Raw genomic sequence first — 15549 nt, 5'->3', positions numbered from 1 at the left:
CCTGCCACTCAATGAGAGAATCAGCAGAACCTGTAGGATCTTATTTGGAATTGACATTCTCTATTGTAATTTTGTTCCTATTTTTAAATTTTCTTTTTGTTTTACTGGAAAAGAAAGATAATGCTCAGTTTTAAACGTTAAAAGTGTACAAGTTGCTTTGTTACAATAAAACTAAATGTGTACAAAAAATGAAAAAATAAACTTCATCAAAATTTAAAACTTTTATACATCAAAGGGCCCTATCAAGAGAAAAAGGAAACCCAGGGAATGGGAGAAAATACTTGCAAATCACATATCTGACAAGGGATGTATATACAGCATATGTAAAGAATGTCTAAAACTCAAAAATGAAATAACCAAAAAGAAAAATGGGCAAATGACTTGAATAGACATTTCTCCAAAGACAACATACAAATGGTCGATAAGCCCGCAAAGTGACGCTCAGCATCAGTCGGATGCAGTGACTCACACCTGTAAAGCCAGCAATTTGGTAGGCCAAGGCAGGCAGATCACTTGAGGCCAGGAGTTTGAGATCAGCCTGGCCAACATGGTGAAACCTGGTCTCTACCAAAAACACAAAAATTAGCCGGGCATGGTGACATATGGCTGTAGTCCTAGCTACTCGGGAGACTGAGGCAGAAGAATTGCTTGAACCCGAGAGGCAGAGGTTGCAGTGAGTGGAGATATGCCACTGCACTCCAGTCTGAGTGATGCAGCAAGACTCTGTCTCAAAAAAATAAAAATAAAAATAAATAAATAAGCAGTCTAGGTTAAATGCAATGGGTATGTTCTCCAGTGGAGACAGCAGAAAGGAGGATTTACAGTGAAAATTATTCAAAGACCAACTCAGATATTGTGTAGGGAACAGCTGCTGGAGGAAGATGAGGTCCATTTTAGGTGCACGAAGTTTCAGATGCCCAAGGGGCAGCCAGGGACACCCAGCATGCAGCAGAGCAGACGACCTGGATGCCTAGAACAGAGCATGAGGTTGAAGTGCTGATGTCCAACAAACTCCAGGAACAGAAAATAAGGGCACAGAGTTGACTGGCCTGTTGAGGGGGAAAGTTTCAAGAGAAAAGAGAATGTGGGTGATTTTTTGATTTTTGTTTTCCTGGAGGGAGACAGGGTCTTATTCTGTCACCCAGACTAGAATGCAGTGGTATGATCTCAGCTCACTGCAGCCTCAACCTCCTGGGCTCAAGTGATCCTCTCACCTCAGCCTCCCAAGTAGCTGGTACTACAGGCATGTGCTACCACACCTGGCTAACTTTTGCTTTTTTTTTTTTTGTAGAGATGAGATTTTGCCGTGTTGCCCAGGCTGGTCTCGAGCTCCTGAACTCAAGCGATCCGCCCACCTCGGCCTCCCAAAGTGCTGGGACTACACGCATGAGCCACTGCACCCAGCTGAAAAGAACGTTAAAAAAAAAAAAAATCAAAAGAACATCTATAATGAAGGGTAAAGAAAAAAAGGCAGGAACCATAAAAGCAGCCAGAGAAATAAACTACCATGCCTCCTCCCAGAGAAGTAGTCAGCCTTGTTAAAGTGTAGCTATGGAAAAATAAAAAAACAGTGTGCAAACGACTGCTTAAAGCATGTAAACCACTGCTGACCTTAGGAAAAAAATTCAGTTAACTGGGAGAGCCAAGACTCAGACTAGAAAGGGTCAAAATAATGAGGTGTTAAGGAAGTTCAAAGGCCAGGCACAGAGGCTCACACCTATAATCCCAGCACTTTGAGAGGCTGAGGTGGGCGGATCACTTGAGGTCAGGCGTTCAAGATCAGCCTGGCCAACATGGCAAATCACCGTCTCTACAAAAATTAGCCGGGCATGGTGGTGGGCACCTGTAGATCCAGCTACTTGGGAGGCAGAGGCAGAAGAATTGCTTGAGCCCGGGAGGAAGAGGTTGCAGTGAGCTGAGATCATGCCACTGCACTCCAGCCTGGGCAACAGAGCAAGACTCTGTCTCAAAAAAAAAAAAAAAAAAGGAAGTTGATAAAGGAGATGTAGATATATTTTAATTTTTTTTTTAATCCAAGCATCCTCCTCAGAGAAGCCTTCCTCACTCTCTGTCTAAAGTAGCGTTACCCATTCCCAAACTCTCACCCCCTTGCCTCTTACTCATTTTCATAGCACTTCTAAATGCTGTATTGTTTGCTCCTCTTTTATGAAAGAAGGGATTTGGTCTCTTGTTCACTGCTATACTCCCTGCACCTAGAGCAACGCTCTTGTTTTTAATACTTTTTCCTGAATAAAGATGTTCTACTGAAAATATTCCTGGCTAAGACAGCACCTTGGCCAATTAGACAACTAACTACTAAAAAGTCAGAGGAGGAAAGCACTCACTTTGAGCATGATAGTTGCATTTTATTTTTTAATGGATGTACAAAATATGTTTGGACTAGCAGCACCACAAGGGTGAGAGCAAAGACCAAAGTTAACACAGCCGTGAACCACACTCCCAAATCGCTCTAGCTCCACCCTCTGCTCAGGAGTCAGTCATTCACTTATTGTGCCGTTACATTGCTGCCATCATCACACAAGTCATCTCAGATGAAACACTTAGAGAAAAATCCCTATGCCCAGATTGATTTTTTCTTAATAACGGCATTATTAAGATGTAATTCACATACCATAAACTTCAGCCTGCTAAAAGCACACGATTCTGTGGCTTTGAGTATATTCACAGAGCTGTGCATCATCACTATCTAATTTTAGAACATTTCACTCCAAAAAGAAACCCCATATCTATTAATAATCACTGCCTATTTCCCCTCCTCTTAATCCCCTAGTAACCACTAATCTACTTTCAGTCTCTATGGATTTGCCAATTCTGGACATTTCTATAAATAAATCAAACAATACGTGGCATTTTGTGTCTGGCTTCTTTCAGTTAGCATGTTCTCAGGTTCATATATGTTTTGGTGTGTATCAGTACTTCATTCTTTTGTATTTTGGAATAATACTCCATTGCATGAATACCATGTTTATCTATTAATTAACAAATATTTGAGTTATCTCTACTTTTTATTTATTTTGGGTAGAGACAGGGTTTCACTCTGTTGCCCAGGCTGGAGTGCAGTGGCATGATCACAGTCGCTGCATCCTCAAACTCCTAGGCTCAAGAGATCTTCCAACTTCAGCCTCCCAAAGTGCTGGGACAACTACAGGCACACCCTACTGTGCCCAGCTAATTTTTTTTTCACATTTTGTAGAGACAGGGTCTTGCTATGTTTCCCAGGCTGATCTTGGACTCCTGGCCTCAAGCAATCCTCCCACCTTGGCCTTCCAAAGTGTTGAGATTATAGGCGTGAGCCACCAAACTCAGCCTCACCTGACTTTCAGGAATTATGCTGCTATGAACATTCCCATATTGATTTTGAAATATGATTTTTCTATAAAATTATCTACTTTCAACAGAAATATAACATGAAAACTTTTACTTCTTGTAAAGCAATTTCTTTTCTTTCTTTCTTCCTTTTTTTTTTTTGAGACAGAGCCTTGCTTTGTCACCCAGGCTGGAGTGCAGTGGTGAGATCTCAGATCACTGCAACCTCTGCCTCTCGGATTCAAGTGATTCTCCTGCCTCAGCCTCCTAAGTAGCTAAGATTACAGGCACCCACCACCATACTCGCTAATTTTTGTATTTTTAGTAGAGATGGGGTTTCACCATGTTGGCTAGGCTGGTCTTGAACTCCTGACCTCAGGTGATCCGCCAGTCTCGGCCTCCCAAAGTGCTGGGATTACAGGCGCAAGCCACTGCGCCCAGCCATAAAGCAATTTCTTAATGCAGGCTTCAGGTTTCAAGATTAAAAAGGAGAAATAATTTCTAATAATTATGCTTATTGGGCCGGGCGCGGTGGCTCACACCTGTAATCCCAGCACTTCAAGAGGCCAAGTCGGGCAGATCACGAGGTCAGGAGTTCCAAACCAGCTTGGCCAACATAGTGAAACCCCATCTCTATTAAAATACAAAAATTAGCTGGGCATTAGCTCAGCATATGGCCATCAAGAATAAAGACTACATTTCCTCACTTCCCTTTAGCTGGTGTGGCCGTGAATATTTCAGTCGATGAGATTAAACAGAAGTCTTATATAAAAGCAAGATTAAGCAGAAGTCTTATATCAAAGTTTCTGGGAATCTTCTAGAGCAGTCTGTATATATTCTTTGTCCTTTTTTTGCTTCCCCTAGCTGACTTCCTAGGATTGGGATGCTCCCAATTGGGATGATATGATCAAAGCCACACATCATAGAACATCAAGACAAACGAAGTCTGAGTATTTGAGTATTTGCCACCTGCCCTAGTCCACCTATCTAGACTTTTAGGTTATCTGTCATTCTTTTTTTGGGGGGGCAGGGGGAAGGTGGGTAGAGATGGAGTCTCATTATGTTACACAGGCTGGTCTCAAACTCCTGGTCTAAAGTGATCCTCCCTCCTCGGCCTCCCAAAGCATTGGGATTATAGGCATGAGCCACTGAGGCTGTCATCCTAATTTTATGTACTTCCAGTAATTAAATAATAATCAGGTCACATACACAGGACCAGGAATCAGAATAGCCCTACACTTCTCAAAAGTAACACTAAAAGCTAGAAAATAGTGACACGATACCTACAAAATTCTGAGAGAAAGTGATTTCCAACTTAGAAATCTATACATAGTGATATACATACATCACTCAAATACAAAGGTCAAGTATTTCCAGACATATGAATTCTCAGAAAAATGATTTCCAATGCAACCTTTCTCAAGAAGCTCCTGAATGCTGTGCTCCACCAAATGACAGAGAGATCAAGATGGAGGAAGTCATGAGACCCAGGAAACAGGAAATCCAATATCAGAAAGTGGTGAAGAGAATTCCCAGAATGACTGAGACATAAGCTCCAGAATGACCAGTATTTGTACAGCTCTAGAGGCCAACTAGTCCGGGCAGAGCAAGAAGACATAAAAAAATCAGTCTGGGCATGGTGGCTCACACTTGTAATTCCAGCACTTTGGAAGGCCAAGGTGGGTAGAACACTTAAGGTCAGGAGTTTGAGACCAGTCTGACCAACATGGCGAAATCCCATCTCTACTAAAAAATAGAAAAATGAGCGGGGTGTGGTGACACACACCTGTAATCCCAGCTACTCAGGAGGCTGAAGCTGGAGAATCCTTTGAACCTGGGAGGCAGAGACTGCAGTGAGCTGAGATTGCACTACTGCACTCCAGCCTGGGCAACAGAGAAGACTCCATCTCAAAGAAGAAAAGAAAGACAGAAAAAATCAGGAGAGCTGCTCCCAGATGTGATAATTACATGATGTATATGATCATAGTAAAAGACAGTAAAAAGAGCTTTGGAGCTCTTACAAAGACTTTGAAATTATGTGACGAGAAAAAGAACTAAACTAAGATACCCCATGCAATTTTTTTTTTTTTTTTGAGACAGAGTTTCGCTCTTGTTGCCCAGGCTGGAGTTCAATGGTACGATTTTGGCTCACTGCAACCTCCGCCTCCTGGGTTCAGGCAATTCTCCTGCTCCAGCCTCCCGAGTAGCTGGGATTACAGGTGCCTGCCACAACACCCAGCTAATTTTTTTATTTTTAGTAGAGATGGGGTTTCAACTATGTTGACTAGGCTGGTCTCAAACTCCTGATCTCAGGCGATCCACCCATCTTGGCTTCCCAAAGTGATGGGAATTACAGGCATGAGCCACCACTCCAGGCCTGCAATTGTTAACTCCAGAAAAAATAAGGAGTTATACCAAAACAAACGAATATAGGACCCTAAGTTGCTCAAGCTAGCACAGTCAGAGTAATATAAACTCAATATTTATTTAACCAAAATCTAATAATAGGCTAAGAGAATGAAAAAGGTGAAGTGGTTTTGACAAGGATTAAGAATGGAAGAAACAGGCCAGGCACGGTGGCTCACGCCTGTAATCCCAGCACTTTGGGAGGCCCAGGCAGGGATCACTTGAGCCCAAGAGTTCGATACCAGCCTGGGCAACTAGCAAAACCTCATCTCTACAAAAAGTATATAAATTAGGCGGGCATGGTGGCATGAGCCTGTAGTCCCAGCTACTCAGGAGGCTGAGGTCAGAGGATCGCTTGAGCCTGGGAGGTCGAGGAAGAAGCAGTGATTGTGCCACTGCACTCCAGCCTGGGCAACACAGTGAGACCCTGACTCAAAAACAAACAAACAAAAAGAATGGGAAAGACAAAGAGCAGAACATAATGCTCATCTTCCAGAGATAAGCCAACAGAGAATCTAAAATTAGAAAAATAAAACACTTAAAGACATAAATGTTATCTATGAACAGGAGGTTAAAAAGAAAAACTCAAGTAAGAGCTAACAGTATTAAAAGTAGGTGCTTCTGGAAGTGGTAAATAACCACCTCAAGGACTCCTGCCCCTCAGGCAAGGACACAGGTTTAGGATGGAGGCCAGAACCAGACAACAGAGAACACTCACCCCACATCCTCTACTCCTACCCCAAGACTGGCAAGTACTGAGAACAGGCAACAGCAGTCTCTTAGTGGGCAGAAGCCAAAGTGTGGAGGGAAGCCGCAGAGGCACACGAGGCAGGCCTAAGGTTGAGGGTAAAGCAGGAACACAGGCAAAACTTTCCGGCAAATCAGCCAGTGCCCTCTGCAGAGGCAATACTGAATTTGGAAATGGAAGGAAGGTGAAGCCTGAGGTGCACTGGAAGTAACCATAGCAACAACTAATCATAGCAACAGGGATAAAGGATGCTTCAATGGGCTCATCAGTAGCTACCAGAGCACCACTGAGGAATGTTCAGTAAACTTGAAGATAGGTCAGCAGAAATTAGCCAAACTGTAAGAGAAAAGGGAGAGAAAAAAGAAACAAAGCTGAGCATCCAATGGCTGTATGATGACATCGGTGTAACAAATGTGTAATAACTGATGAATTTAGTACAAGGCAGTAGTTTCTCATTCTAAAGAAAAAGATGATGAAATCTGCTACCATTTGTCCATCTAACTTTGCCCTTCAGAATGCTGGGCTCTATTAACCGTTTCCTTAACTCTGAAGGTCAGCCCTCCCACTGTTCCCCTCTGAACCTGCCACTCATTACCATAACTGTGCCTCCCTGGCTCCTGATGGTTAAGTGCTGCCTCTCCTGGCTTCTACTGCCTTGGGGTCCAATCATTTTCCCTACACCACCCCTTGCTGTCAGTGAACTTAGGTCCACAGTGGCCTTCTCGCAGCAGCCCTAGGCCATGGAGGGGAATTGCCAGGGAGCTTCTCAGTGAGGCTGGTGCCTTTCTTACCAGCAATTTCTTCTGCTTTGGTAAATGATGGATCCTCTAGGCCCTTCCATGGCATATAATTACCAGGTATGTTACCTGAACGTCATACTACGTCCAATCTAACATGCCCATTTATTAAAAACTTGTCTTCCAGGTTGCATGCGGTGGCTCACACCTGTAATTCCAACACTTTGGGAGGCCGAGGTGAGCAGATCACAAGGTCAGGAGTTCGAGAGCAGCCTGGCCAGCATTGTGAAACCCTGTATCTACTAAAAATACAAAAAATAGCTGGGCATGGTGACGGGTGCCTGTAATCCCAGCTACTCAGGAGGCTGAGGCAAGAGAACCATTTGAACCTAGGAGGCAGAGGTTGTAGTGAGCCGAGATCTCACCATTGCATTCCAGCTTGGATGACAGCGTGAGACTCTGTCTCAAAACAAACAAACAAACCTGTCTTTCATGGCATTTCTGGCCTCTTGACATCTCTTAATTGGGACCATTTCTTTTTCCCTGATGCTAGGACCCATCCCAGTACAACTCAATCTGTACCATCAAAAGAAATCAACAGTGAAAGGTCAGAAGTTGAAGAGTCACCCCATTAAAAGTCATGATACCGGCTGGGCGTGGTGGCTCATGCCTGTAATTCGAGCACTTTGGGAGGCCGAGGCAGGCAGATCACCTGAGGTCTGGGGTTTGAGACCAGCCTGGCCAACATGGTAAAATCCAGTCTCTACTAAAAATAAAAAAATTAGCCAGGCTTGGTGGCACTTGCCTGTAATCGCAGCCACTCAGTAGGCTGAGGCAGGAAAATCACTTGAACCCAGGACACAGAGGTTGCAGTGAGTTGAGATCTCGCCACTGCACTCCAGCCTGGGCGACAGAACTAGACTCTGTCTCAAAAAAATAATTTTAAAAAAAGTCATGATACCATGCCCAGTTTCTGGACCTGAGTCAACTTTGGACACAGAACTATTTACTGAAGGGGAGGCCAGATCCTCCAGGGAAAGATTCTGCAACACCAAAGCAAACATGCACTGTCATGAATTCCCCAGACCATTCCCAAAGGGAACAATGATCATTTACTCAAGTAACTGTACAGCAGAGAAAGCGGAGCACCCAAACGTTTCACAAGCTGTTAGATCTAAGGTCCAAGTCACTGACACCAAGAGATCCGAAGTATCATGAGGCCCCTGTGTTAGAAAGGGGGCATGCATGGGAGTGAGGTTATAGATGGCGCCCTAGCCAAGGTCTGGCTCACAGTGCATGCACTGGTTGGGTCCAGAAATACACCTAGTGGTCATTCTCCTAGTCCCTGAATGTGAAATTGGAATAGACACACTTAGTTGTTGGTGCAACCCTCACACTGCCTCCTTGGTCTGTTGTATAAGAGCCAAATGGAAGTGGCTACCCACCCCCAGCCACTGGCTAAGACAAATTAAAACCAATATTCCATATGGGAAGGCACCCTTAAAAACCTAAGAGAATGCTAGCCAGGCATGGTGGCTCATGCCTGTAATCCCAGCACTTTGGGGAGGCCAAGGCAGGCAGATCACCTGAGGTCAAGAGTTTGAGACCAGCTTGGCCAACATGGCAAAACCCTGTCTCTACTAAAAATACAAAAATTAGCTGGGTGCCGTGGTAGGCCCCTGTAATCCCAGCTCCTCAGGAGGCTGAGGCAGGAGAATTGCTTGAACCCAGGAAAAGGAGGTTGCAGTGAGTCAAGATTGTGCCATTGCACTCCAGCCTGGGAGATAGAGCAAGACTCTGTCTCAAAAAAAAAAACAACCTAAGAGAATGCAGGGGCCATGGTCCCTATCATATTTCCATTTAATTCACTCGTCTGCCACTATAAAACCCAGATGGAATGTGGAGGATGACAGTGAACTTCCACAAACTCAACCAAATAGTGACCTCAATTACAGCCAGTCTTCCACCTCAGGTACATGGTATGCAGTAACTGATAGGGTCAATTTATTTTTTCTATCCCTATTAGGAAAAAAAATCAAAGAGAGTTTGCACTCACACGGACAAGAGTATACATATACAACTTGCCTCATGCCATCTGGGAATCCGGCAGCAAATCACACTGGTCACTTTATCAATGACATTGTCAATCAAGAAAAATGATGAGAAAAGTCTCAATCAGTTTAGATTTATTTGCCAAAGTTAAGGACACACGCCTAGGAGACAGGCATCTTTCTCCGAAGATGATTTTTGAGGACTCCAAATTTAAAGGGGAAAGGGTGGGATACTGAGAAGTACACAATTTTCAGGTAAGTTGGGGGTAGAAAAAAACAGTCATTCATGCCTCTTTCTGGCTCTGTAAATCTGCATTTTTTACATAAGATGACATAAACAAAAGGGGCAGAAGAAAAATGCAGGGAATCTGCATTCTACATAAGATAACACAGACAAAATGGGGCAGGAAAACAATCAGATATGTATTTGTGTCTGGTGGGCTGGGTTGACTGTACCTGTAAAGATAAGCTATAAATTTGCATTGCTCACTAGGAATTTCCTTATGAGCAAAATATGGGAGGAGGTGTGTAGCTTTCATCTTGTAGCCATCTTCTTTAGGCAAAAGGGGGAGGCAGGTTTGTGTGACCCAGTTCCCAGCTTGATTTTTCACTTTGACTAAATGAGTATGGGGTCCCAACATTTCATTTCCTTTCATAACATCATGCCAAGAGAACCAGGAGAAGAAGAGGCTTCTTCTCCCAGAGGCTAGAATGTTCAAAGCCTTGGTAAGACATATCTGATCCAGAGGGTGGGAGGTACAACTTAGGAAGAAATCAGGGCCTTTTCCATGTCAGTCAATCTTTAGAAGTTCACTGGTCTGGGCAATGACAACACACTTCCTCACAAGTAAAGAATAAATTACTGCATCTTGCACTGCCCATAACAGAAGGGAGCACAGTGCCAAGTTGGCTTCAATAGGTTTTGGGGCAGCTTATTCCACACCTAAGGATAATGCTCTGATTCATATGCTAGGAGGCACCAAAGGCTACCTGAACATTGGGGTCCTTGAGTCCAAGGACCAGCAGGCAAGAACGGTCACCATCTTAGCAGAAGTAATTGAACTTGATCAGCAAACAAAGTAGGGCTGTACACAATGGGGACGTGGAAGAACACGTTTAGCACACAGATGAGAAATGTAGGTGTCTCCTGGTATTCTCTTTCCTAATTTTGATGGTAAATGGACAAGAGCAGCAATTCCAGCTTAAGAAGGGCATGGTATTCAGGGGCTCAGACCTCCAGGGATGAGGGTTTCCAGAGCAGCCTGTATTGTGACTGACTATCCCAGGGTATTAAGGCCTGGCCTCTCATCCCCAATGGGGATAACTCTGAAGCATCATCTCTTCTGCAAAGCCTTGCACACAGCGAAAGGCTGAGGCATCACTGGAGACTGCAGCTCTACTTGACTCGTCCACTCCTGCCCACTCCTTCCCACCCCACCCCTCTTCCACAGGTGTGGTGCCACAAGCACTCCATAAACCTGCTGCCCACTCACTCTTCTCTGTTTCAGCTTCCCTGAGAACCAATCTAGAACAAATGACATATATATTTCAAAGTAGTCATTTTCCATCAAATGAAACAACAGATGTCAAGTTACCTGGACATCACTTTACAGATAGTGGGCCTTTAATACATAAACATGAGAGATGATCTCCCAGGAAACCTAAAGCCCAGGATTATACATATTTTCTGTATGTTAGGTGAGAGAGAAAGAATTTCTGAGGCACAGAATGTAGAAAGCACTTATTTAATTTATTTACTATTTTGGAGACAGGGTCTTGCTGTCATCCAAGCTGGAGTGTGGTGGTGCCATTACAGCCCACACACTGCAGCCTCACACTCCTGGGGCTCAAGCAATCCTCCTGCCTCAGCCCCCGGAGCAGCAGGGACTACAAGCACATGCCATGCATCCAGCTGATTTTGATTTTTCTAGAGATAGGGGTCTTGGCTGGGCACGGTGGCTCACGCCTATAACCCCAACACTTTGGGAGGCTGAGGCAGGTGGATCACTTGAGCCCAGGAGTGTCAGACCAGCCTGGGCAACATGGTGAAACCCCGACCCTACAAAAAAACACAGAAAATTAGCCGAGTACAGTGGCACACACCTGTGTTCCTAATTCCTGAGGAAGCTAAGATAGGAAAATCGCTTGAGCTCTGGAGGTGGGGGTTGCAGTGAGCTGAGATTGCACCACTGCACTCCATCCTGGGTGACAGAGTGAGACCCTGTCTACAGAGAGAGAGAGAGAGATGGGGAGTGGGTCTTGTTATGTTGCCCAGGCTGGCCTTGAACTCCTGACTTCAAGGGATCCTCCTGCCTTCACCTCCTGAGTAGTTGGGATTATAGGTGCAAGCCACTACACCTGGCTCTGGAAGCATGTGTTCTCAGCCGGGCATGGTGGCTCATGCCTGTGATCCCAGAACTTTTGGAGGCTGGGGTAGGAAGATCGCTTAAGGTTCGAGACCAGCCTGGGCAACATGGTGAAATCCTGTCTCTACAAAAGATCTTAAAAAATTAGCCAGGTACAGTGGCACACGCCTGTAGTCCCAGGTGGAAGAATCCCTTGCACCCAGACATTCAAGGCTGCAGTGAGCTATGAGGGCCCCACTGCACTCCAGCACAGGCAAAAGCATGAGATCCTGTCTCTAAATAAATAAAAATTAATAAAAGTATTCTCAGTTCTGCTAAACAGTCAGTGCCACAATCCAAATATTTATTATACATACCAGATCCCTATTTTAAACTGATTAGAAAAGGCATAAAAACTTCAGAATTCTAACTGCATCTGAAAAATAAAGTAAGGAACAAATACTAAATACAGTATTTTTAAATTCTGGTATTCTGATTTTTACCAAAGAACACTAGGGGGCACTAATGTATCAAGAAAAGCCCAAAGGGCCCTCAAAATTTGGGGAGCTGCTTTTTGGAAACATACAGCTTCGTTCTTGTTGCCCAGCTGGAATGTAATGGCACAATCTCAGCTCACTGCGACCTCCACCTCCCAGGTTCAAGCAATTCTCCTGCCTCAGCCTCCTGAAGTGGCTGGGATTACAGCCACCACAATGCCCAGCTAATTTTTTTGTATTTTTAGTAGAGACAGGGTTTCACCATGTTGGCCAGGCTGGTCTTGAACTCCTGATCTCAGGTAATCCACCCACCTTGGACTCCCAAAGTGCTGGGATTACAGGCGTGAGCCACTGTGTCCTTCCAGGGAGCTGCATTTTAAAAATATTCCAGAGGATAAGAACTTAAGTGCTTTATAATAAACTGAATCCCTTTTTTTTTTTTTTTTTTTTTTTTTTTTTTGAGACGGAGTCTCGCTCTTGTTACCCAGGCTGGAGTGCAATGGCGCGATCTCGGCTCACCGCAACCTCCGCCTCCTGGGTTCAGGCAATTCTCCTGCCTCAGCCTCCTGAGTAGCTGGGATTACAGGCACGCACCACCGTGCCCAGCTAATTTTTTTGTATTAATAGAGACGGGGTTTCACAATGTTGACCAGGATGGTCTCGATCTCTCGACCTCGTGATCCACCCGCCTCGGCCTCCCAAAGTGCTGGGATTACAGGCTTGAGCCACCGCGCCCGGCCTTTTTTTTTTTTTTTTTAAGACAGAGTCTCACTCTGTCGCCCAGGCTGGAGTGCAGTGGTGCAAATTTGGCTCTCTGCAACCTCTGCCTCCAGGGTTTTAGCAATTCTCCTGCCTCAGGCTCCTAAGTAGCTGGCATTACAAGCACACACCACCACACCTGGCTAATTTTTGTATTTTAAGTAGAGACAGGGTTTCACCATGTTGGCCAGGCTGGTCTTGAACTCCTGACCTCGTGATCTGCCCATCTTGGCCTCCCAAAGTGCTGGGATTACAGACGTGAGCCACCCCACCCAGCCCCGAATCCCTTTTCAAATGAATCACAGGATCATAAGGTATTTTTAAATTATATTCATGGTAAATGATCACATAGGAGTAAGATAAATTGATTCTTTTCATGAGAACAATTAGAAGTTAAACTTTTTGTATAATTCAATCATGCTTAGATATTGAGCACATACATTTTTAAATGTTCCCTATATAACACAATCATGTAACTTCAGCTAAATGTTATTTTCTAAGAAAAAAGATAACAGAATACAGCAGATCTTCAAAATACACGTTTCTTTCAATATCGTTTCATTGCAATATTCATGAGAAAAACAAAAAAATTGATTCCTGGAGAGGGCCACTGTGTGTGTGGAGTTCACATGTTCTCCTGGAATCCATGTGGGTATGTCAGGTACTCTCTTTTCCTCCCACACCCTAAAGATGTGCATGTCAGGTGAACCGGCATATCTGAACTGTCCCAGTGTGGGTGTGGGTTTGTATGTGAGCGGCCCTGGGACGAGATGCATCCTGTCCAGGCCTGCATTCCCCTGTGCTCCCTGAGCTACCAGGATAGGTTCCAGCCACCCTGGCACCTGAACTGGAATAAATGGGTAAATAATTAACTGACTTGTTTTTACTAATCTTTCTAAAAGTGTGAATAGCTCACATTTATTTCAATGGTTAGTATTAGAAGTGTTTGCTCTTTATTTAGAAGTGTAATTTTGTTTTCTTTTTTGACAGAGTCTCACTGAGCTGCCCAGGCTGGACTGCGGTGGCGTGATCTCAGCTCACTGCAGCCTCAACTTCCTGGGCTCAAGTGATCCTCCCATCTCAGCGTCCCACATAGCTAGGACTACAGGCACATGCCACCACATCTGGCTAATTTTTATTTTTGTAGACGTGAGGTCTCACTGTGCTGCCCAGGCTGGTCTTGAACTCCTGGGCTCAAGCAGTCTGCCTGCCTCAGTGCCCCAAAGTGCTGGGATTACAGGCATGTACTACCACGCCTGGCAGTGATGTTTTCTGCAACCAGAATTATGCTGTGGGAACTCAACTCTTGTTTATATGCATTGGCCTATGATAAAGTTGGTTTCCTTATACATCGGTTATCCAAAAGTTAGCTTCCAAAAATCTACCATTGACATTAAGTGAGGACTTACTGTATATATACTGATGTTCATGTCAAACTAAGGTCCAATTTAGTATGGTCTTATGTTCAAAGTTCAAGAAAATAGCAGAAATGGCCAAATCTGTAAAGAGCTGAGCATAGATAAATGATCTTATTTGATCCAGGTAATTATAGAGAGGGAGGTAAAACTTAACTTGTGCTCATGGAGGACACAAAAAACAAGACATGATTAATTCCTTGCTAGCAAGATTAATGCAACTTAGTAGCAGAGTTGAGACATAGCCAACAGGCTGGGTACAGTGGCTTCCTCCTGTAATCCCAGCACTTTGGGAGGCTGAGGCAGGCAGACGGGCAGATCACTTGAAGGCAGGAGTTCGAGACCAGCCTGGTCAACATGGTGAAACCCTGTCTCTACTTAAAATACAAACTATGGTGGCACACGCCTGTAATCCTAGTTACTCAGGAGGATGAGGCAGGAGAATCACTTGAACCTGAGAAGCAGAGATTGCAGTGAGCTGAGATCACACCATTGCATTCCAGCCTGGACAACAGTGGAAGACTCCATCTCAAAAAAAAAAAAAAAAAAAGACACAGACAAAAATAACACTAATACGAGGTAGAAGATGAATGAAAGTGCTGTACTGTGCCCAGGAAATATGGAAGAGTGGAGTTTCCTTCCAGCTACATGTTAGGAAAGACTTTGTGGAGATTACATTTGAGTAGCACTTTAAATGGATAGATCTGGGCCATGTGGAAATAGATGACAATAGAATCTTCTTAGGTACATAGAAAAGAATGAGAAATACAAGGCTATAAAGAGGAACAGCACGTAGTTCACATCCCAAATCGAGCCATCTGCAGCTCATATCTGAAACCCCACAAAGTCAAACATAGAAATTATCCACAACATTTATTGTTTATTATAAAAGGTTCTTTATTCTCAGCTTATGTTAAGACTCCATATCTGGTTCATAAGTATCAATTTATAACAAATAGACGAGAGTCATATAAAATGTACTAATTCAAACATCCTTAGCACATACAGAATCAACTCATGGTAATGTATTAAAAGTTAGTTAAATCTAGACATTAGAATAATGAAAAGTGTGAAACAATATAATAATAAATTCATTCTTTAACTCGTGATAAATTCACATAAAGCTTCCAATCATGTGATTACGAAATGGCCTTTAGGTATCATGTTGGGCTATGGACAATAATCGGAATAAACAAGAAATACACTCAATGCCATAGTTAATTTTGCATATTATTTAAATAATCAAAAATCATTCATATTGGGT

The 15549-nt window shown here is 43.8% G+C and overlaps 1 protein-coding gene across 2 annotated transcripts in view; it reads right to left on the bottom strand.

Moving 5' to 3' along the window:
• OSBPL1A (oxysterol binding protein like 1A) overlaps nucleotides 1-15549 on the bottom strand; it is a 242792-nt gene that overhangs the window by 186588 nt on the left and 40655 nt on the right. The window lies entirely within an intron of this gene.

Source organism: Aotus nancymaae, unplaced genomic scaffold (assembly GCF_030222135.1).
Source record: "Aotus nancymaae isolate 86718 unplaced genomic scaffold, 86718_ANA_hifiasm-v0.15.2.pri h1tg000020l, whole genome shotgun sequence".
In the NCBI taxonomy this organism is placed as follows: Eukaryota; Metazoa; Chordata; class Mammalia; order Primates; family Aotidae; genus Aotus; species Aotus nancymaae.
This window is presented reverse-complemented; position numbering and strand designations above follow the sequence as displayed.